The sequence below is a fragment of the Amblyomma maculatum genome, chromosome 4, assembly GCF_055883805.1.
Source record: "Amblyomma maculatum isolate TAMU_Amacu chromosome 4, ASM5588380v1, whole genome shotgun sequence".
NCBI lineage: Eukaryota > Metazoa > Arthropoda > Arachnida > Ixodida > Ixodidae > Amblyomma > Amblyomma maculatum.
In genome coordinates, this window is record NC_139347.1 from 42,167,452 (window position 1) to 42,190,498 (window position 23,047).

Below are 23,047 nucleotides of genomic sequence, written 5' to 3' on the forward strand. Positions count from 1 at the left end.
TAACAATTTAGTAGTTGCTGATTAATGATGGCATTGCCTCCCTATGCAACTAAGAAGGCGTGTTTCAAAACATGACTGAGGACCTAGAGACGGAAAACAGAATAGAGGATCTAAATTCAATATGCTGAGACCATAAGTATTTGTTCAAGAGTTACGAAAAAAAAAAAAGTAATTTGCGATAGGCGGCGAAGAATTCCAATTCCCAAGGGAATGCACCTACGTTAGGTTGGTAGCGACCGAATATCCTGACTACGATAGGGAAACAACTGGGGGAATAAGCTTCAGTGGTGCGGAGGGCTTTCAGCAGGCACCGTCATATCAAAAATGGCTTCTCACTATAATCTCCCAAGAAATTATATAACAAGTGTATTTTGGCAGTGTTCATGTAGTATGTGATAGAAGCCCGGAATCTAATGCGAGTAGCAGTTTTGAAATTAAACTGACGACAGTGCAGCGAGCTATGGACAGGAAAATGATTGGCGTAATGTTGAGTGAATGGGAGAGAGAAAGAGAGAAAGGTAAGAGTAGAGTGGCTCAGTGAACGAAGAAAAATTAACGCCTTCTATAGTCGAAATAAAGAAAAACGTGCACAGGAAAAAGATGCAATCCGGACAGAAAATAACCGATGACATCTTATGGTAACGGAGTGGATTCGTAAATACAGAGTGCAAGGCGCCGCAGATGGTCAAGGGGGCTGAAGAGATTAACGTGGCTGCAGCAGGCATAACTCAAAATAATAATAAATAATTAGGCCATTCTAAATGTTGATGATTATGATAATGATAGTATTCTTCGTAGCTCATCGTATCATTCAAAGTGTCGGCAGTGAATCTTGTCTTCTTCGTAGCTCATCGTATCATTCAAAGTGTCGGCAGTGAATCGACCTGCTGAGATTCGAAAAAGTCTCGAAGCCGACTATAGTTATTAGTACATAAATCTAACGAAATAATTCAGAAATAATTGCGTATTCCGAAATAGTTTCAAGACGCAAAGCTTGCCGAAACTCATGACCAGACAAAATGCAGGGCACGTGGGGACTTGATCAAAGCGGTGGGGCATCGCGTGAGGTGTGCTGCCGGAAATTACTCCCGAAAGGACCGTAGTAAACTGTGCGACACGCAAAAAATGTGTTTAAAATACCTCACTTACCAGTTTCCACGCTTCCCCAGGAAAATGTTAATCTTTGCAAGTGAAACTCTCGCACATCCATCTCAAAAAAGCAGTTCGTTTGTTTTGGCGAAGCATGAAGCGCAAAAATGATAGGAACATGAGAGAAACACATGACAAAACGTTTTGTCCTCTGTCTCTCTTTTGTCCCTGACATTTTTGCGCTTCAGGCTTCGCCAAAATGAGCTAACTCCCACAACTACCCCACAAAACAGCCTTTCAGTTGGTTTGGTTTATGGGGTTTAATGTCCCGAAGCAATTCAGGCTATGGGGGACAATGCGCAGTTCGGGATAATTTCGACCACCTGATGTTCTTCAACGAGCACTAGCAGACATCGCGCAGTACACGGGTACTTTGCGTTTTGCCTACATTGAAATAGGACTGCATAAGAAGCGGGGTCGCCCTCAGTAGTTATTGCAAGCGGCCTGGCCACTAAGCTACCGTCGTGGACAGTAGCTTCGTTTGTTTTGGTTTGTATAGGGTTTAACGTCCCAAAACGACTCAGATTATGAGAGACACCGTAGTGAAGGACTCCGGCAATTTCGACCACCTGGGGTTCTTTAACGTGCACTGACATAGAACAGCACACTGTCGCCAGAGGAAGAGGTGGTGAAAGGTGGCAGTTCCTGGCCCTACGGGGCTGGGACGGTAGGTCAACGCCGCTTGCGGCGGGGGCTAGCCAGCCACTGATTTTTATCGGTTGTAGGCCGTCACTGCACCCGCCACCGCTTCGGTGGTGGCAGACGACGGCTGTGGTTGCGGCGCGCGTCTTTCTCTCCCCACTTCTTTTCCCTTTTTTTCTATTTTCTCTTCCGTCTGCACGAGGCAGCGGAGGTGGCTCAGCTACCGAGCCAGTAGCAGGCCTGTGCATTTTCTTTTCTTTCTTCCTACAGCCACAACAACAACAACAACACGGTCGCCACTGTGTTTCGCCTCAATCGAAACTCTGTCGCCGGCAGTCGAGATGGAACCCGGGTACTTAGGCACCATAGTCGTGCATCTTAACCACTGCACCACCGCATTAAGCAGTACGACAGCACCTAGACAAGCTGCAATACTAATACGTCCCGCACTGAATAGACATTTCCAACAGAAACGAACACAAGGGAAGGAGAGGAGCGTCGATTCATATGTGTGTGCACAGTGTACGAGCATACTGGAACGCTGTGACGACGTCACCTTCCGATAAAGGAACGCCTCAAAGTCGGGCGAGGAGAGCTAAGAAAAGCGAAGTACAGAGAGGTACACCACAGAGGCCGACGGAGGCGAGTCGGCGGCGAGAACGGCAGCGCTTCATTTGTAAATACAGTCGCGGCCTCGCGTCACTGCCGCGTCGACTGAGGGATCGCGCGCTGCGGTCGGCACCACCGAGCGCGACATGTGGCTCATCGCCGAAGCGGCGCTATCGCCGGCAGAAAGCGCCCGAGAAATCGTGATCGCTCTTGACGGCACCCGTGATGGCACCCGTCTCCCCACCAGTTACGTGCAGCACGTAGAAATCAGCCGCTTGCCCAGGCGGCTCAGCGCGCTATATGTGTATAGGGCGACGCGATGGCAAGCGCAGTTTTGACAAGCGATCTGATTTTTATGAGGCTGCACGCTGAGGTTTCGCTGCAGCAAGCGAAGAAAGCGAAACAATGCGTAGGATGTGGATAAACTCCATAGCCCGCACCATCGACGCGTACCTTGCAGTTTAGGTTGATGCCTAAAATGATTCGTTACTGTTATATCATCAGTGGTGCATCCTGCCCAGTCACAGGAGTGACTGGATGGCAATGCACATGTAGGTTCCGTGCGCGCCGAATCAGCGTTTAGGCTGCCATTCAGCATAGGGCCGCAGACTGTGTGTTTGCTATCGGACGGAGAATGCGAGGTTGCTACGCACTGCTGCGAGCAGCATTCTCCGTCCGATAGCCAACACACAGACTGCGGCCCTATGCTGAATGGCAGCCTAAACGCTGATTCGGCGCGCACGGAACCTACATGTGCATCCTGTCCAGTCGCAGGAGTGACTGGATGGCAATGCACATGTAGGTTCTGTGCGCGCCGAATCAGCGTTTAGGCTGCCATTCAGCATAGGGCCGCAGACTGTGTGTTGGCTATCGGACGGAGAATGCGAGGTTGGTACGTACTGCTGCGAGCAGCGCTCATTGCGCGTCTCCATGAGCGCGAGTACTGCTGTACTGCGCGCTTATTCTGACAGGCTGCACTGCGGAGAACGGGCGAAACGCGCGCTCCGGTTTTCGGAGGCCGCTCGGCCGTCGCTCACGCGGCCGCTCGTCGTAGCCTTGACCGGCAGCAGAGCACGAACGCCAGCTCGGCCATCGTCGGGGCCGAGGACGGGGCCCTTCGCGAGAGCGCGGGACCCTGCGACGAGACGGAAACCGATCGTCGTGCCGATATATATTTATCCGCAGGCTGCCGCCACCAACCCCCGGTCGCTCTTTGGAGCTCGAATGGCGGAGAGGCCGCGTCACGAACGAACCGAAACTGGCCACGTTTCTTCCGTCACTGCGCCCTTGGCAGTACTCGTCGCACGCGCCGGACAATAATGCGACGAAGAAAGGGCCAGCGGAGAAAACAACGCCTGGCATCTGCACTCGTAGTCTCAGGATTTTTAGCAGTTTCGGGTGGCTTATAATCACCACTAAAGGAGCGTAACTTCACGCAGACGTTCTTAGGGCCAAAGCATCATCCACGGAGACATATTAGGACGAACAGTAATCTCCTCCTCTCCCCGTCCTCTTCTCTTCGTTGTTGCTCTCTTATTATAATGTTCATCATGGTTCACCAACTCGCCCAATAAGCCGTTTTTCGGACATCTCGTCATTCGTCAAAAGTGCAGGCTGAAGCACTGCCCACGATTAGTGCTGCTGCCGAAGCCCCATGCAGTCTGGTTAAAAGTGTCCAGACGTGATTGGGCGATTGCAGCAGCGGGAAACGCTGACTCGCAGACTGTTTCATGTTTCATTTGACACTCTGCACTTGTCTCGCGTATGTTCTGCGGAATTCCGTTTGCGTCATTTAAGTGTGGGGTGTTCAATAACACGAACATCCTGTATTGACGAGTTAAGGGGATGAAATGTGAGTAAAACTGACCCCTCAAACGTTGCAGTTCTTGCATCGGGCATATTGTAACAAAACGTCTCCTTGGGATAAAGGCTGACTCTAAGCTTGTCAGTCGCTTTGCTTGGCTGCACGGCAGAGATCGGAATAGCAGGGTTCCTTCCAAAACTCATCTATTAAAATTTTCCCTTTGTTTGGCAAAGGTAGCCGTTCAGAGTTACAGAAATATATCTTCTCTTCCTTAAGAAAAGCAGACAAACTTTTAGCCCTGCTACGTGTCACCGCCTGATGTTTGAGAATTGCGCTAGACATCTGTGCGCGCACAGGTATCCCCCTTTTTTCCTCCGTGACGCTCTCGAGCAGCGCGGCCTCTTTGACAGGGCACAGTTGTGGCTTACTTTCCGGTCCTACACCAGACCAAAGAGAATCTTCAACGAGAACATACCCGCAGTTGTGCGCGCTTACGGCACGTATACCTACAAAGCTGAGGCCATCGCACTCTGAGACCAGCGCCACAGCAATAACAAGAGCGATCTCGTCGCCGTACAAGTGCCGATGATAGAGTCCTGACCCGAGGTGACCCCCGCAACCACGGTGGCTGGTTCATCGATTAAGTTTCGGCACGTACCGCGCCCTTGGAGTGCAAAGAGAAAATAGCAGCCGTCCGGAAGCAGGGCGATAAGGAAGAGACGCCCGCGGTTTTCTCGACGCCCGCGCGTTATTCTTTCTCGCTCCGTGGCGCAAACGTGTGCGGATTCGTGAGCGAAGCTACGAAGCGGTTTTGTACTGTAGGTCCTCGGCCCTATAGACGCGCGTGGACATGCGACATAGCGTGGAACAGCAGAGAAAAGGCGACCTCGGAGTGTGCGGCACCGGTTCGTGAAGAGAAACAAAATGTCCCTCGCACTGCCTTGTCCCGCCATGGAAAATAAAAAAGAAAGATAACCTGGCCTCCCGCAAGGAATAACGTTCACTTCACTGCCTCCAAATGCCAAAAGGTTCCCGATAAGACTTACGGGAGGAGCAAGTAAGCCAGGCCTGTAGAACGACGGCGGCGTACAGTGTACCAGAGTTCGGTGCTCCCCTCACCACAGAGTTCAATAGGAGCCAAGAGCTGCCTATACTGCGCGCAGAAGAAAGGAATGAAGCGAACTTTTCTTGCACCGATATGGGGGTAACTTTGCACTCGATGAGTTATGAGCTGGGACGGATGAATTTCTGTTGTTTATTTTTGAATTGCGAACTCTGCTATTTTGTCCCGTTTGGTATACGCGTGTCACCGTTAGAGCAAGACTATGATATTCACGAGCAATCGAGCGGGAAAGGCGATACTGTGAAGTTTTGAACACAGACGCCGGCGCCCTGCTATCGATACAAACTGAACGCCCACCCATTCCAGGTCGCCAGAAGCACGCAAATATACTCTTGTTGCTTCAATCGCTGCAACTCGCTTTTTTCGAGGCTGTTTCAGATGTCACTCACTACCTGTTTTATTTCTGCGTCACTGACGACCGTGAACTTCCAAGCCCGTCTCCAATGATAACGTAGTTGTTGGTTTCTTTCTTGACCGTTGCTCTTTCGGGCGGTTGTAAGATTCATTCTAACTCCAATGCTAGCCGTTGAAACCGGTCACTGCTTACATCTAGCTCGGTCGTTGTTCACAGCGTTAGGGTTTAGGAAAAATATAAACAAGTTACCAGTATTCACGGTAGCTGTCTTGCGCATGCGCAGTGTTCGCGAGGACACTTTTTTAAATTCGAAAGCATTATATTTTTCATTAGTACACAGTCCGGCAGCGGCAGCGACAATAACACGAAAATCACGAGCATACCCCTGGTTGGTGACAGACGGCCGGTGACACGGATTGCAGGCGTGAAGGCGGTCACGTAACTTGCCAACAACCACATTCTACATGAATGCTCGTGACAAGAAGCGGCCGGATAGACAACGGCTGTCCGGCGGCGTGGCAGCACTAAACGTGGCCAATAGGCACCTTCCCCAGTCAGCTGAATATCGCATCAATACCATCAATAGGAGGGACCCTGCCGCTGTGGTGCAGTGGTTAGGGCGCTCAACTGCTGCGCCCAAGGTTGAGGGATCCAATCCCGGCAGCGGCGGCCGCTTTTCTATGGAGGCGAAAAGCAAAGTGACAATGTGCTGTGCGATGTCAGTGCACGTTAAGGAACCCCAAGTGGTCGAAATTTCCGGATCCCTCCACTACGGCGCCTCTCAGTCTGAGTCGCTTTGGTGGCGTTAAACTGCACAAACCAAACCATCATTGTGATAGTATGCGATGGTGCAGTGGTTAAGATGCCCCACTACTGTGCCAGAGTTCCTGGGTTCGATCCCGACCGCCGGCGGCTGCGTCTTGATGGAGGCGAAACGGAGAGGCGTCCGTGTACTGTGCGATGTCATTGCACGTTAAAGTTCCCCAGGTGGTCGAAATTACTCATTAGCCCTCCAATAAGGTTCCTATTTCTCTCTTTCCACTTTCTCTCCACCTTTCTCCCTTCCCTTAATTACGGTGCGGTTCAAGTGTCCACAGAGACAAGTGTGACAGATAGTGGGCCTTTCCCATCCTGAAGAGGTGGTGAAGGGTGGCTGTTTCTGGCCCTACGGGGCTGGGACTGTCAACGCCGCTTGCGGCAGGGGCTAGCCAGTCACCGAATGTTTATCTGTTGTAGGCCGTCATTGCACCCGCCACCGCTTGGGTGGTGGACGACGGCTGTTGCGGCGCACATCTTTCTCTCCCTCTTCTTCTTCTTTCTTCTCTATTTTCTCTTGTGTTCGCACAAGGCAGCGGAGGTGGCTCAGCTACAGAGCCAGTAGCAGGCCCATGCTATAGTGCCTAGAGTATATTCTAGGCACTATACCCATGCATTTTCTTTTCCTTCTTCCTACAGCCACAACAATTTCCCATCCTGTGAACTAATTATTAACAATATGTGTGCGCCTGTGCGTGTGTGTGTGTGTGCTCGCGTGCGTGTGTGCGTGCGTGCGTGTATCACTTGTAAAGGGCTATGCAGAATGTATATGAGTCATGGCTATGACAACACGATAATATAATTTGTTCAATTTCGACCACCTGGGGTTCCTTTTGAACCATTATATTATCTTGTTGTCATAGTCATGACTCATGACCCATATACATTCTGCAACGCAGCCCTTTACAGGGGACACACACATACGCACGCACACACACAGAGTCCTGTTTGCAAGCTGTGTACTATTAAAGTGTAGAGTATGTGCAAACATTATGCCCAGTCATCACTTACTATCATTCAGTGTTTCGCATTTTAACACGTAACCGGTGTTGAGCGTATCTGCCGACATTTTCTCACGCTTGCGTCAGAGGCGCTCGTCCGGCGTGCAGAAAGAGCTAGCGGGACTGCGAGGAAATGGCGAAAACAACGGCGAATATGCGAGCCTGTTCTATAGCGCTTGTGCTTAGCCTTGTTACGTTGTTACGAATACCACATGTCCTCTTCTTGAACTGACGGGTGCCCCGTCTTATGTAAATCAAGACCCGAAGTGGTGAACATATATGAAAAAAAAAAAAAAAAAGAATCGAGGAAAAGAAACAGCTGTCCATTCCTCCCCGCGATAACATACTGTGCATGCGTGCAAAGCACACGCACGTGCGCGGTATATGTTGAGTACATCGACAGTGACCACAATTCGGAGCTCTACACAGGATGCAGAACGACACCATTGAGGCGACGCCACTCGCCCGCGGCATTCAAAACTATGCTCCTTGAAAAGAGAGAACTCCTATCTAAAGCAACCGGTTCATTTCGTAATGCACTGTCGGCTTCGAGCGGGCCTCCACAAACTGGATTCGCGGGCACAATCGTCGGCGCATGTTATCATTCCAGTGGCCTGGTCGTCACCGCGGTTTGCCTTCCATTTTCTTCTCTTTCTCTCTCTCTCTCTCTGGCTTTCCTGCCTCTTTGTACGCAAGTTGCTCACTTTTCACCTCTCCCTTGCCCCCTCTCTTCACCTCTTTAGTCCCACAAGGGAAAACCAGGTTGGATGCGACGAGGTCAGCTCGCGCGTACGCACGCCACCCAGTCTGAAAAAGAAGGGCGACAACGCAGGAGAGAGAGAAAGAGGGGGGGGGGGGGGGGGGGAGCTTCCGCGGACGCCTCATTACAGTTTTCTCACATAACGTCCTCCATTGTTATCCGCTCAGAGTTGCGCTGGAAAGGGTTTCCCGGATGCTACCGCGAAAACAGTGACGAGAAATAAAAAGCCAAGCACGCCGCGATGCGGGTACAAGCAGCGGTCGAGCCCTTTGGCCAACAATGGTTCACGTCGCGCTAGTACGTCGGCTGCTGTGACAGCCAACGAAAACCGTAGCGGGTGATGGAAGTGGGATAGTCGCCGCTGCAGATTGCAGCAGCGTTACTCGTGGTCTGGTGCTTTACTTCACACTGCCTGTTAAACACGGCACAAAACAATACGTTACTGTAATTCGCGATGGTTTTTTTTTTTGTTTTTTTTTTTGTTTTTTCATTTTGAGGCGTTAAATGTGCTCATATTCCTCAACAACTGTAGTGCGAGGCCCGGTGGCTATTTCGACGCTTCCCCTGAATTCCCCTGAGGAGACGTTAGCCTTAAAAGCTAGAGCGAGAAATGAGTACATTTTTGTAATTTTTCAAGCGAAAACTTTGGAATTTAGAGAAAACATTAAAACTTTAACGAAGATTTCGAACGTGTTTACAAGGCAAGAACGTAGTCTATTAGAGATTCTAACACTGAGGGATCTCCCTTCAGCAAGACACTCTGCCCATAATAGAGATACAATCACCACTGCGCGTTCATTCTTCCGTGACCAATATAAAGGTGCTAAATACCTCTGCGTACCGATTACGACAAGCAGACGCTGTAACCTTTTACAAAAGCACGCGCTGTAATCTTTTTACAAAACCTCTTCGTGAAAGTTTCATGACCAGCTCATGGATGTCTCTTCCGCACTCGTCATCGGTCGGCGAAAGACCGCAAAAAGCGTCAGCCAATCACGACTGTTCTAGCGCCCGAAGAGCTTCGGAAACGCAACTCCAGATTATGCCTTAATTTCCTTTTACTCGGTGCCGATAAGTAGCAAGGCTCAGCGTCGTTTTGCAAAAGTACTTGAGATACTTGCAAATTATGCAGGTTGTAGCCTTGCAAGCAAGTAATTAGTTTTTGTTGTTTGTTTTTTGAGTAGCCAGCTGCTTACTACACTGCTCGGAATAAATGTAGGTGAACGACGCCATGTGTTACGTGATCTTCACAACTTTTACTTCATTTCTATACTTCCCAAAAACCCACAAGCTCATTTACAAACCTGTGCAATACATCAGGTTTTAACTACGAGCTCTACATGAAATATGTGAGAGACTGAGCATCCCTTGGTCTGGTGGCGGCCATGATGACATGTTAAGCGATCGGTGCTTTGTCGCGGTAACGCCGCAAGATTTTGTGTCAGTGGCCAAGTATATTCGGACCTACGTAGAAGGAAGCTGACAAACTACCTACTTCTATCCCCCTGGCCCCGAACAACGACTGGAGTTTTAGCAGCACCACAAGACAGTACGGCCGTCGCTCTGCTCTGGGCAAAGCTATACGATTTTGTAGCAGGAGGAGTCGAAAACAGCCACCTGGTTCCCCAACACATCCGGGACAACCTTACCGTACAGCCCCTAAATAAAAATATACACCCTGCTCACCACAAGGCACGACGAGAAGCTCGAGCCAAGGCGTTACACAAAGCACACGCGACTGACACCGAAGCGGCCTACGTAGACGCGGCAGAATACAATTACCCCACGGCATATGTCATCAGTGTGATTTCTTATAACTTCAATCACACAGTTTCTCCCTCTGTCAAATCAAAAACGTCGACAGAAGCCGAAGAGGCAGCCATAGCGCTAGCTAGCCATCTCTTCTTCCACTGCCACACTCATTTTCAGCGATTCTAAACCAGCCATTAAAAATTTCGCAAGAGGGAAAAAACACCCAGTCGCCCATCAAATCGGCTCCACAGCTCACCGACCCATTCACAACGTCTGGGTACCAGGTCATGCATGCAACCCCGGTAACGAGGCAGCCCACTCAACTGCTCGAGCGCACGTCAACCATACCGAAGACTGGGGAGCACGCGGGATAGACTCCTCACCTATCATGACATAACACTTCACTACCGAGAACAACGGCTCTTATATGCTCCACCTCACACTTCTCTCTCAAAACCCCATCAAATAATCTTGCGACAGCTACAAGCCAAAATCTTTCCCTCTCCAGCTTGGTTGACCTTGGCATACCCAGGCCGGTACGACCCCACAAGCTCTCTATGGCGCACCGAGAGCCACCTTCAGTCACATAATGTTTTTATGCGAACATTTCAAGCCACCGCCCCATTGGGGCCTCACGGACCAAGAGGTTGGGAGATCGCGGTCTCTAGCTCGGACCCAGCAGCGCAAAAGATGCCAGTTGACTGGGCTGAAGCGGTCGCTGCCGGACTCGGCCTGACAGTCACCAGCCGGGATCAGGAACCACCTCAATCCTTTTAATGTACCCTGGTTCCCACAATAAATGTTTTACCACCAGCAACATGGTCGGCTGCCACTGAAACAGCGCCTTTTTCTTTCGCCATTACAGCGTTGGGGTCACGTGCACGCACAGATTCAACGTCCAAGCGAAAGTCTTTTAATAAAGGGCGTGTTTTAATCGATAAACCAATCCTATATGCACGCATTAGACATGCGCATTCATCTAACTGCTATAAGAGGCGGTCATAACGAGCGCGCAGCTTCACCGCACTTCGCTCAGTGGTTACGGCGCTCGACAGCTGAATCCAAGGGTCCAAGGACGCGGGATCGAATCCCGGCCGCGGCGGTCGATTTTCGATGCAGGCGAAAAGCAAGGCGTTCGTGCTGTGCGATGTCAGAGCACCTTAAAGAACCCCAGGTGGTCGAAGTGAGCCCTCCACTACAACGTCCATTATAGCCTGAGTCGCTTTGGGACTTAAACTCCATAAACCAAGCCAAACCACAATTAATAAGCAAACAGTGTATCGCCAGCCGGAGGCTAGGAGGCGGTGCTTACTGCGATCTGCAGAGGAATGCGCAAATTAGTGAAGCGATATCTCGCATCGCACAACTGCGCTTCTTATCCAACAATACCCCCGTTGCATTGCACCGCTGAATTCCTACAATTTGTCACCTTTAACTGAGTGTTACTCTTACACAGCGGCGGGCTAGCTGTGTCTCGTATGTCCAGAATACTGATCTTTTTCGGTAAAAGCCAAATTATGAAAAATGAATTCGCCGTACTTTTATCGAGTTTTAAACCGGAAGTTCGACCGGAAGGCCATAAAAAATGTGAACCAGTTATTATTATTATTATTATTATTATTATTATTATTATTATTATTATTATTATTATTATTATTATTATTATTATTATTATTATTATTATTATTATTATTATTATTATTATTATTATTATTATTATTATTATTATTATTATTATTATTATACTCGCAGCCACGCGAACTCGAGTCGGACAGCGACTGCGTATCGCCGTCCATGTACCACAATGCACCGTCATCTGCGTGGCACAGTGCATAACCGCATAACTGAAAATATTTGCCCGCCACCTCTTTACCGAGAGACATTCATGCCTATGGACATCCAGACAGAAGCAGTCGGCAGGGGGTGGACGTCGATGGCGGTCAGCCGGGCTGGTCTAGTTGTCGCCCAGCATCCATTCATTATCAAGTTCGCACGCTCTATATTTAAATGGATAAACGAGCCATTAATTTGAGGTCTACACAACGTTTCCACGTCACGTTGCTGATCATGGCGATGGTAATGAAGGCCTTTAGCCATCGGTTATTGCAAGGCTCCATTAGATTTCCGCTAATGACCATTGTATAAGAGAGGTCGAGTTGCTATCGTTTTCTAAAAAACTTGATCTACATTCCATTTTTTAAGCCTGTCTTCAGATTCGTAAAACATATAACCTCATTACGCTTTCTTTCGGTAAGGCTGACAAAGCTGAGACGATTGCGATGCTGCGGCCTGCTTCATATAAAAATGCGCCAATCCTACACAAATGCATAGGTTTGGTTTACTTCAATAAATTTTACTTTACCTGAGCTGACCTTCTACTTTGTGTTTGACGCTCTTTGGCCCAAGATTGCATTGCACTATTAAAATCAATCCATCATCATCATCATCATCATCATCATCATCATCATCATCAATAAACATCACACCGAGTGTATCTCTCATCTTAAAGCTATGGCATTTGACCAAAACGGTCAGGGCATTATAAAGTTCATTTGCGCCAGTTCAAGTCAGCGCGAATAAGCGTCCAGACTTTTTTCTCCAGTGGCCGTCGTGTTCCAGCGCTGTTCCCGCGATTGTGGCTTCCAATCGTCGCTGTACATGGTAGCCGCATTTTGATGGAGAGCACAACAGAAAAAAAAAATTAGTGGGACACTTAAACTGCGCCATTAAGAGTATGATGTTATAGCAGTAATGGCTAACGTTTACTAACCAGTTTCCTTCCAGATCCGTGCTCGCGTGCACGGTCTTTTCTACTCGCCCGATTAGTAAATCCTTTAAGTTATTCATCTAATATCTCGCACATACTCTTCATCATGCAGTCGTATGTGAAAGGCCGCCAGACATGGGTACGTAACAGCTCGCTTAGCCAACCAGTACGAATGTGCTGGCGTGACCTAGCAGTGTTTGACTAAGAATGCAAGGGTCATGGAAAGATTATTCTGATGTCTCCCTCCCGTATGAAAACAGAGTTGTCAGCTCCTGCCAAATCAGCAAAGGCATGTGGTCACGTGACGTCAGGCAACCGAGGACCAGTCAGTGCACGGCCATGCCAGCCACCATCTACCACCTGCAGAGCCACATGCCTGCGATTTTTCGCCAACAACGCAGACGACGAATTTTCTGTGAAACGGGACCATTCACGCTATAGCGATAAAAAGAAAAAAAAAATGATTTCGGCTGTTTCGCCCTCATCTGGAGCGTTCAATCGCGACACCTGATTGAAATCGATGGACTTCCTCACCACACAAAGCGCCGTTTAATCTATCGACCAAATGCAACGGCTGCGGTGCGTTAGAAGAAAATGTTCGTAATAATGTATGTCATTCTGAGGAAGCCGTTTATAGAGGATGCCAATCACTGCTCTCTTTGACGATAGGTGCGTACCCCTTGAGCACGGGTTTCGTCTATCTGCACCGCATCCGTCCTCCCTCGTGCGGTGCCGGGCGGCAGGAAACGGGCCACGGCGGCGCGAGCCGTCCCCAACCGGTTGATCAGTGCGGCTAACCGCACACGCGTCGGCCCAACTCAGCCGCTTTCTTAGCCGCCGCACCGGCAGAGTTAGCCTCCCTTCCCCACAGCATCCACCGGCGGCTCTATTCCTGTGACCGCACTGGGCATCCTGCTTTGTGGCCCGCGCGTAACAAGGTCACGGTGCCGATCGGCGTCCCTCGACGCCGTTTTGGGCCGTGGCGATGTGCGTTTCACCCCTCCTCCTCCTCATTCCTCCACGGCGTTTCCCGCGCTCTTACTTCAGCACACGCAGCCTCCTTTCTTCCTTCTCGTCTTTTTTTTTTCTTTTTTTCCCTTTTACGTGCAAAACATACAGCGAACGCAGTCTGTAATTCGTTTTTTTTTTTTTTTTAATCTCTCTCATTTTGGAGGGAAACAGTATTCCTTCTGCTCCACAGGCTAAATAGTTTTCGCAAAACGATGGGTTTTTACATACCATACACAGCAGGCGAAGTCGAGTCCGTGAAAATCGGCTTTCGGGTTCTGTGGTATGTTCGACCGAAAATCTTCGCGCAGTAAAGTTTTTCACATCGCGTACAGAACTTATCGAACCCCATCGGCCAAGTAAATTAGCCAGGCAGCAAAGCACACGCACCAGCACCCACGAATAAGCATCCTTTGGCAAAGTAGCTCTGAACCATTCACGATTCCAGCGAAAATCTACGAGGCACCAATACCAAAGAGCACGTACTGCGAACGCAATGTTAGTAGGAGGCAGGTCGGAGTTGAGGCGTTCGGGCAACACTGCGGGGAAAAGTCAACGCCCTTTCGGCGGACACCTCAAGCTACCCAGACATGCCTGGTGGTGACAACCAACGGAGTCCTGGACTTAGGGCAGCATCCCATAAAGGATGGCGATCAGCAATCTAACATGGATTGAAAATATCTTGCCCCGCCGCAATGGATCAGCAGCTAAGGCGTTCAACCACCGAGTCCGAGGACGCGGGTTCGATCCCATCCATGGCGGCCGATTTTAGATGGAGGCAAAAATTAAGGCGTCCGTGTACTGCGCGATGTCAGAGCACGTTAAAGGACGTCAGGTAGTCAAAATTTCCGGAACCCTCCACTATACGGTGCACCTCATAGTCTGATTCGCTTCGCAACGGTAAACCCTGCAAACCGAACGAAACCAAACGAAGCCACATATAGCTGTTTTCTTTCACGACGAACTAAGTATTTTCTTTGCTTCTTTTCTCGGAAGACCTTCCTCCTATACTGAATGACCGAAAACCAACATTATCAATGACGAGACAAATTGATCTCGAAAACGTGCGACCAGGCTCCCGGCGCACAAGGTCATTCGTGCAAGGACATTCGTGCAAGTAGCCGTTTAACCACCGACGAAACGGCAGCCTATCAGGATATCAACTAATTCAGTCGTTAGTTGTACGGGCAATACTTCAACTAACTAGGTGTTCCAGCGAATAGCTTAGGCTTCACAGGAAAACAGGAAGCGCTAGTCGTGTCAATGTGTTTTATTCTTGCGATTTTTCTGGCTTCAAATATGAAGCAAGAGGGCAGAAGGAAGCCATTTCTCCTCCTGAGCGCGTTGATTAGCCAAAATAGTAGAGAAAAACTAAGTCTTGGTTTCTGGCGACGAAACCTCGATAGCGCTTCTGCGCCAGCAATTCACATTTGCGCGAATAGCCGGAGTCGTGGCAAACCGCTCAGTATTTCCGGAATGTTAGAAATTCTCACCGCTTATTTCGACGCTATTCTGCAACAGAAAGGTCCCACCTGTAAGTCTTTGTTAACTGGATGAAGCAATTAAAACTGGTTACTTTCCACGGACGAACACAGGGCCCTTAAAATAGCTACTAAATGAAACTGCATAAAACAGAACCAAGTTTATATTAAGTGTATCGCTCTTGTTTATTTCCCTACAGGCGTTCGAAAAGAACACGAGGATGTTTAGTATAATTGTAATTTGGCGTCTCTCACAGCCTGAGTGGCTTTGGGACGTTAAACCTCATAAACCAACCTAATTGTAATCGAAATTAGAGGTCCACATGCGTGCGTCTATGTACTGACGTTCACTTCCATTTTTTCTGAAACCCATATTTGCTGTCCATATAAAAAGCAAAGGTAATGCATGCGTGACAATTCACGAAAAAGAAGTCGGCCAACGAGCAGCATGTTCTATAGGCAGGCGCTACACCGAGCTCCTTGACCAGGGACGACACTGCCAAAGATGCCCTGGAAAGATGTGGCATGAAATTTTAACCCCCTGGGAATGGTTGAACAGGCTAAGTATTTTTTTTTACAGCCCATTGCTAATGTACTTTACGTTAAGCAACGCTGAAGCAGCAAGTCAGCGAGTAGCAAGGGAGTATGTACAAACGATGTGGGATAAAAACACCGTCGTGTCAAACTCTCTTGATTTGCATGTCTGTCTTGGTATCGGGGGTTGAAACAGAAAACTTTCCGTCAAGTTTCAGCCGTAAGCCAGCAGGTGTTCATGAGAAAGCCGTGTTAAGGTAGGACGATCATTATGCAAAAAAATACAAGCACCGCAATCTATGTGACTAAAGTAGTCGTCCATTCCACTTTTGTAGGTCTGCGGGGGAACGAGGATGGAAGATTCGGTTGCACGTTTGGTAAAGACGAAAACCTTATGTATACGAACGTGGGAAAAACAGGCTTCGCCGCTAACGAACTTTCAGGACCCGTTGCTTTAATGGCTGTCTGGAAGGAGTTTTTCGGTATGGCGTTTGCTAACCGATAAAGGGATGAGAACCGACTCGGAATCGCGTTACTTTTCTACATTTACTTACGCATAACTATCTTAGTCGAGAGTATACATACCTAAGAAGGCACTGCGTCTGATAAGGACCTCGAACGTAACAAGAAAGAATATGTAGACTGCAACTCGAAACATCTTTGCTAAGCTGTTAATGTTATCTTTATATTTATTTTTTGAGCGCGTAATGGTTTTTACGCATGCAAATTCACTCTTGATTCATGACAGAGATTGGCCCCCTTTCGTCCATTAAAAATATTTCTCCCCAGTCGCCGAAACGCATCCGCGTCTGGCTTAAGTTTCGCGGATTGTGCGATAGCCATCCGAAGGTGCTGTGGGAGCAAGAACCGCTCCGCCCGAAAGTTGCGCGCTCAAACGCTGAACCTCAAAAGTCAAATACACGGGGCACCGACGACTTTGCGAACAGGATGCGCGGTCAAACGGCGCCTATCAACCGGGGTGACGGGGTGTGTGACATCATCCAAAAGATGCGGTGGAGCCACAGGACTCATGCTCATCGGAGCGTCGCTGTCAGCCTGCGTTATTACATATTCATACCGAAGGCAAAAAGGGCGCGTCGCCTCTCCTGCATCACCACGCGCGCTTATTTCGTGTTTTCGTGCTTGGCGGACACATCGACTGCGAAGCTACAAGCTTGCATCCCTGCCTCGCATTCCGTCTTGCCCTTCGTCTCGCTAAAACTGTGCAGCGCTGCGGAAGCGAGATCTACGGAATTCCACACAGTCCGAGCGAGTATCCATGTCCGCCTTTCTTCGCCATCACTTTCAATTGTGAGGAAACTGCAAAATATTGTAAAATGCTGTTATCGAAATATTGATGAAAATGGTCCAATCTTCCAGCAAACAGCCCACTTTTCCTTTTAAACTTGTCCCTTCGCTGGAATCCAGCAGTAAGAGTGCCAGAAAAAACAATCGGCGTACGCTTTTTACGACAGCAAAAACGTTAATAGCAAAAAATATTAATAACAAAATAAAATAAAACACAGCTGATGATGGGTCTATGAACGCATTGTTTGTTATATTGGGATTTTAAGACATGCGAAAAACCTACTTTCAAAAACAACGTTTTGTTCAAAAATGCGCTTCGCCACAATTTCTGAATATGCTAACGACGGCTCCCGATTAGGTAGCGCTGAGACTGCACTATTATTATTTACAGCCATGATTGACCACCTTACCAGACAATTGCCGATAAATCAAGAGCCATTCCTAAGGTCATGATTGTGCATTCAGTCACCTTCCACTCCTCGGATTGCCCACACGGCTTTGCCCACACGCCCCTTCACTTTGCTCGTAAGGGGAAGTTGGAAATATGTGCGCGCGTTAGATCACTCCGTGATTGATCGCGTGCTGGTTATCGCACGTCAGGCGTAAATCACGATTCTTCTCGCGTTCTTCTGTAACCAACTAAAGCCCCCACTTCGGAGAGAGCAAATAGTAGAACAACGTGCCGCTCGTATAACACTGTACGGTTTTACGGGGACTAGTTACAGTCCACCGAATAAATGCCGAGATGTACCTTGAGCATCCCCCGCCGGCGGCGGCTGTCGTTGCGACGACGTGTCGCCGCGACGAAGAGACGCCGATCGCGCCGCCTGTCACCGACGCTGTGCGGCGCGGGTGGGCGTCGGGCCGCTCGAAGATGAAGCCGCGGCTTCTTGGTCGTCTCCGCGGACGCACAATCAGAGTCAGTGTGCCGGCGTGATTGCTACGCTGAAGTGCAACGACCAGAGAGTGCACGCGTGGAAGCCGGAACAAGAACAGAGCTTTCGCTCGATCACTGTCACGCCGCCGCCGTCCAGTGGCCCACAAAAGTGGAACGGAGCCGGCACCTCACCCCGCGTATACGCCTCTTGTGCGACTGGGGGTTATACACTACGCGCGCCTGGCCGTGCGTACACCCCGCTATCGAAAAAATACATATATACGCGCGAATGCCTATATACGTAGGTGCGTGGTTTTCGTTCTGGTGCAAGCATGCAGGGCCCTGGCTGCTAGACGCGCGGTGTCGCATCGTGCTCGTCCCTCCATATAATGGGGCCGCGCGTTCACGCGGCATACCTGTACTTATCCGGAGCCGAAGATGGCCTTGCGGCCTGTTCATAAAAACGGTGGTTTTTCCGCGGTTTCACTCCAGGTATACGCCCTGTGCGGGAGGTGACAATCAGATCCAAGTTTGAGGTTAGGCATTCGTTCCGTTATTGGTTGCCTGACAATCGTCTAGTCGGGCTGCACGGTCGACTAGTCTTTTATTTTGTTTGTTTGCGGAGGCCTCAAGTTCCAGAGAAATGGCGGCTGCATCTGCAACGCGTTTCGGTCCCCCTACTCTACCCAGTTATTACTTATGTGGCAGGCGGAGTTGGCTAGCAGGGAAGAACGTTCGGGAGGCTGTGCCCGTGTGCCAGCGTCGTGGGCAACACTGCAAAAACTGTCACCGCCAGCAGATCCGGATCCTCATAGCTGCTATCGAATAACAGCGTAACAATAATGAAACGAGCACGTATGAAATGTTTGCGAACGATGATCACAACTTAAACTGCGACGTCAGTGCACTTTAAGGATCCCCAGGTGCTCCAGAATACTACATAGCTCTCCATTACGGCACCTGTTTCTCTCTTTCCGCATTCACTCCCACTTTTCTCCTTCCCCTTACGGTGTGGATCAGGTGACCACGCCCCGCCGCCGGGGTGGTGCAGTGGTAAGACGCCCGACTACTGTGCCGGAGCACCCGGGTTCGAACCCGACCTCGGCGGCTGCGTTTCGATGGAGACGAAACGAAGAGGCGTCCGTGTGCTGTGCGATGTCAGCGCACGTTAAAGATCCACAGGTGGTCGAAATTACTCCGTAGACCTCCACTACGGCTCCTCTTTCTCTCATTCCACTTTCACTCCCATCTTCCTCCCTTCCCTTACGGCGCGGTTGCGGTGTCCACAGAAAACAAGTGAGACAGTTACCGCGCCTTTCCCTTCCTATAAATCAATCAATCAATCAGGTGACCACAGAAAAAGTGTGACAGATACTGCGCATTTCCTTTCCTGTAAAAATTATTAACCGGTAGCAAAGGCTCGGCTGGGAAACGTGTTATCTATAAGGTATAGACTTAAGCCATCGAATTACGTATCGCTGTATATGTGCGTGTGGACTCACTGGCTTATAGCCCTGCAGAGCTAGATGGGGTAACCACGTTGTAAAAATGCGCATTTCGAACAATTACCCCTTTCTTCCGAAAAAAGAAGAAAATACGCGCTACATTCATCAATAAAAGTATAGACCCAGCTCTGCTTTAAGCCCCTAAAAAAAAGTAGTTATAACTGTATATTATTAAAACATTCTGTTTTTGTCACCTAAAACGGCTTTAAACTTACGACGTATCCGCAAGCGCAAAGTTGTTTAAACTTCGACGGTCCTGCAGCAAACGTTAGGCAAGGCACTTGAACATTAGCGAGAGATCTCCTAGGACTTAAATTCTCTGAAAAAGAAATCCAATCCGCAACCTGTGCTATACATTATACCCTCCCCCCCCCCCCCCCCCCCACACACACACACCCTTTCCCCAATAAAATCAATAAACTTGAATACCCCCTTGGAATTTGTACAAGCAACGGTCAGCGATGGTATAGCTACGAGCTGTCTCAGATTCCTGACAACGTAAGATAAAAGCGACAGGCCCCGTTTTTAGGCCGCGCATGCACAACAGCCACACCCCAGAGACTGAAGTCGGAGAATATGCAGGATATGTCGCCTATTTGGAAGGCTGTTATTACAAGCAAGGTTTTTGATAGACTTTATGCACAGCGGCCATTAAATTAAGACCAAAATAAATTCTTTCAAGGATGATGGCTCGGTGAGCCTACTCAAAATCCTTGATTAAAGGCTGGAAAGAAAACAGCTATATAACAATACGTCAGCTTTCTGATACCGGCCTAAAGTATCTCAAGTGACGACAGTACGAAACATTATTCGAAAATCTAAACTGGGTTTTGAATAAAACCTTGTCACCCTTTAATGAATGATAATAATTATTTATCTATCAGTTGTGAGTATTTATGTGTACGGAAGAAGTAAACAAATTATGAAACTTGGCACATTCCTTATTGCAAGACTACAGCCTACTGATGATAGCTGATTTCATCTCATAGCGACATAGCTAGAACAAATAAAGGACTAAATTCTAAATTATAAGTATTGCTTTTTTCTTGTGCGTGCACATGTGTCGGCGTGCCTGTTATGAGTACCTCTCATTAAATTTCAAACTTTTTTGCAGTTCCTTGTAGAACACCTTTTTTTTTTTTCGGTTTTTCCAGCCAAAAGAGAAAATTTATTTATATTGATTAGACTGATAATTATGCAAGCTGTGCGGACTCGTAAGACGTTGTATAGGAATAATACGAAAAGAAAACGCTCAGTATTGAAAATTAAGACTTAGGATTTTTTGCAATAATCATCTCCTAAATATAGCTCACTCACCTATGGGGCTGAAACGTGGAGGCTAACCAAGAGAGTTCTACTTAAGTTGAGGACAACCCAGAGGGCTATGGAACGAAAAAATGGTAGGGGTAACATTAAAAGATAGGAAGCGTGCAGAGTGGGTCAGAGAAATAACTCAAGTTACCGACATTCTAGTGGAATTTAAGGAGAAGAAGTGGGCATGGGCAGGACATGTAGTGCGAAGAGAGGATAACCGATGGTCGCTTAGGGTAACAAACTGGATCCTAAGGGAAGGAAAGCGTAGCAGGGGGCGGCAGAAAGTTAGGTGGGCGGATGAGATTAAGAAGTTCGCAGGGGTCAAGTGGATGCAGCTAGCACAGAACCGGGTTAAGTGGAGAAATACGGGAGAGGCCTTCGCCCTGCAGTGGGTATAGTCAGACTGATGATGAAATATAGCAATGCTTTGTAAGAGAACTATATAAGCACAAAGATTCTCATGAATCCCGACAAGGCCTTTCAGTAAAACCAGACTTTCCATTTTCCTCGCAACAATAGCAGGTTCTCAGTTGAGAGCTGATGCTCCCGGCATGGTGCCAGCAAACGAAGAAACTGCTCGCATTCGATGTCCATGGTGCGATACAAGGGCGGCCACTTTAAAGCAACCTCAGTTAAGTACTTGTAGGATGTCGAAAGGACAAGCTTGGCCCGAGCGGCTTCGACTGATTGCCTTATAAAATAATAAGTCGCGAATGAAGCATCAATAACTATAAGCAATGGCTCAGCGGTAATGTATCGCGCGGTTTTGTACGCCCCAGCTACAGGGTTCAAATCCAAGTATCTCACGGAACCCATCTGTCTTATAATGGGTACAAGTCTCGCCCATACATTCGCTCGGAAAGCTGAAACACTTGGAAAAAAAACCAAACTGTTCGTGCTCAAATCCGCCCTGTATATGCGGCAAGTGGTCACCATATGGATCGGAACGGATTGCTGTGGCTTAGTACGTCACGTGACATGCTTGCAGAATAAAGGCGAAAGAGCAACAGCGTCAAAACGTAGCCAATAACGTAATCTGTAGACCTCACGAGGTCAACGACAACACAGAACTGACCTCCGCCTCAGAGAATGAGGCGACATTGAGATGAAGCGAGTCTCCAGATGAAGCAACGTTATATCGGTAGTGTTAGCCTCAATCTTAACTCATCAATTTGAGGTTTAGTCAGCTATGCAGTTTGGTTATGTCGAGTGCAGTGAGCTCAGAGTCACATAATAGCGCGTAACCTCACTCTACTCCCCCGCCCCTTACAGGTGGCACGCGTGAAAACACGCGGAGAGGACATCCAGCTCTTCCTCTCCTCTGCCCATCCCACACGTGCGAAGTGGCAAAGAGAACGACGACCCCTTCCGGCGACCGCCCACGTCGACTCGTCTCTCTCTAGAGACACGACGAATTCTCCTTTTGTTAATCGTAGGTTCACGAAATCACCGCATTAGCGCCTCAAACGTAAGGCCGCCACTGCCGACGTGCGCGCTGGATTTTTCCAGCCACGCACTGCCTCGCCAAAACTCCGGCGGCGCGTAAGTTACCTTAATCAGGACTCTATTACTTCCAGATACCTGCGTTTCATGACTATATCCTGTAAACTAATCAAATGATTTCGTTAGAACCCTACGCAAGGTGTCTGGGCGATGATGCATCGATGTTTCGGTTGCCGGCACCCGAAGCCAGATGCATCTTCTACGACGCTGCATATTTTTTATCGCGCACCGTGAGTGCTGCGGACGAAATTACTAGCGCACTACTGGTACGACGCACGTCTTTACTTCCCCCTCGTTCGTCGAGCCTCACTCTGTTCCTCTTCTGTTCACCGTATTCTCAAGGTGTTGCTTGCTTCCAGGCCTTCCCCGCCGCCTGTCCTAGCGAGCGCGCACAATGGGGCAGAGGCCCCTCTCAGCGCCCCGCGCGTGCCGCTGTCTCGCGGCGGGAAATGTGGGTTAAGTGAAATCATCTCCCCCCACGGAGTCCGGGCGCGTCCGGCTGCCGCCGCTGCAGACGCCATCCGCGCATGCGGATATGTGCCCGCACGCACCTCCGAGCATGATGAAGAAGGGTGGGCAATAAGGAAAAAAAAAAAAAAAAGAAAGAAAGAAAGAAAACATTCGCCAACAGGTAGCGCGCCTCGGAGATGTGTCCGATTATGCGATTCTCGGCAGCGGTGTCGCCAACGGACACCTGCACGAGCGCAGAGGAAGACATCTATGTTCACTAGTCCGTACA

The 23,047-nt window shown here is 48.9% G+C and overlaps 1 protein-coding gene across 1 annotated transcript in view; it reads right to left on the minus strand.

The window, feature by feature from the left end:
* LOC146190834 (uncharacterized) overlaps positions 1-23,047 on the minus strand; it is a 66,639-nt gene that overhangs the window by 18,918 nt on the left and 24,674 nt on the right. The gene's annotated exons all lie outside the window — the stretch shown is intronic.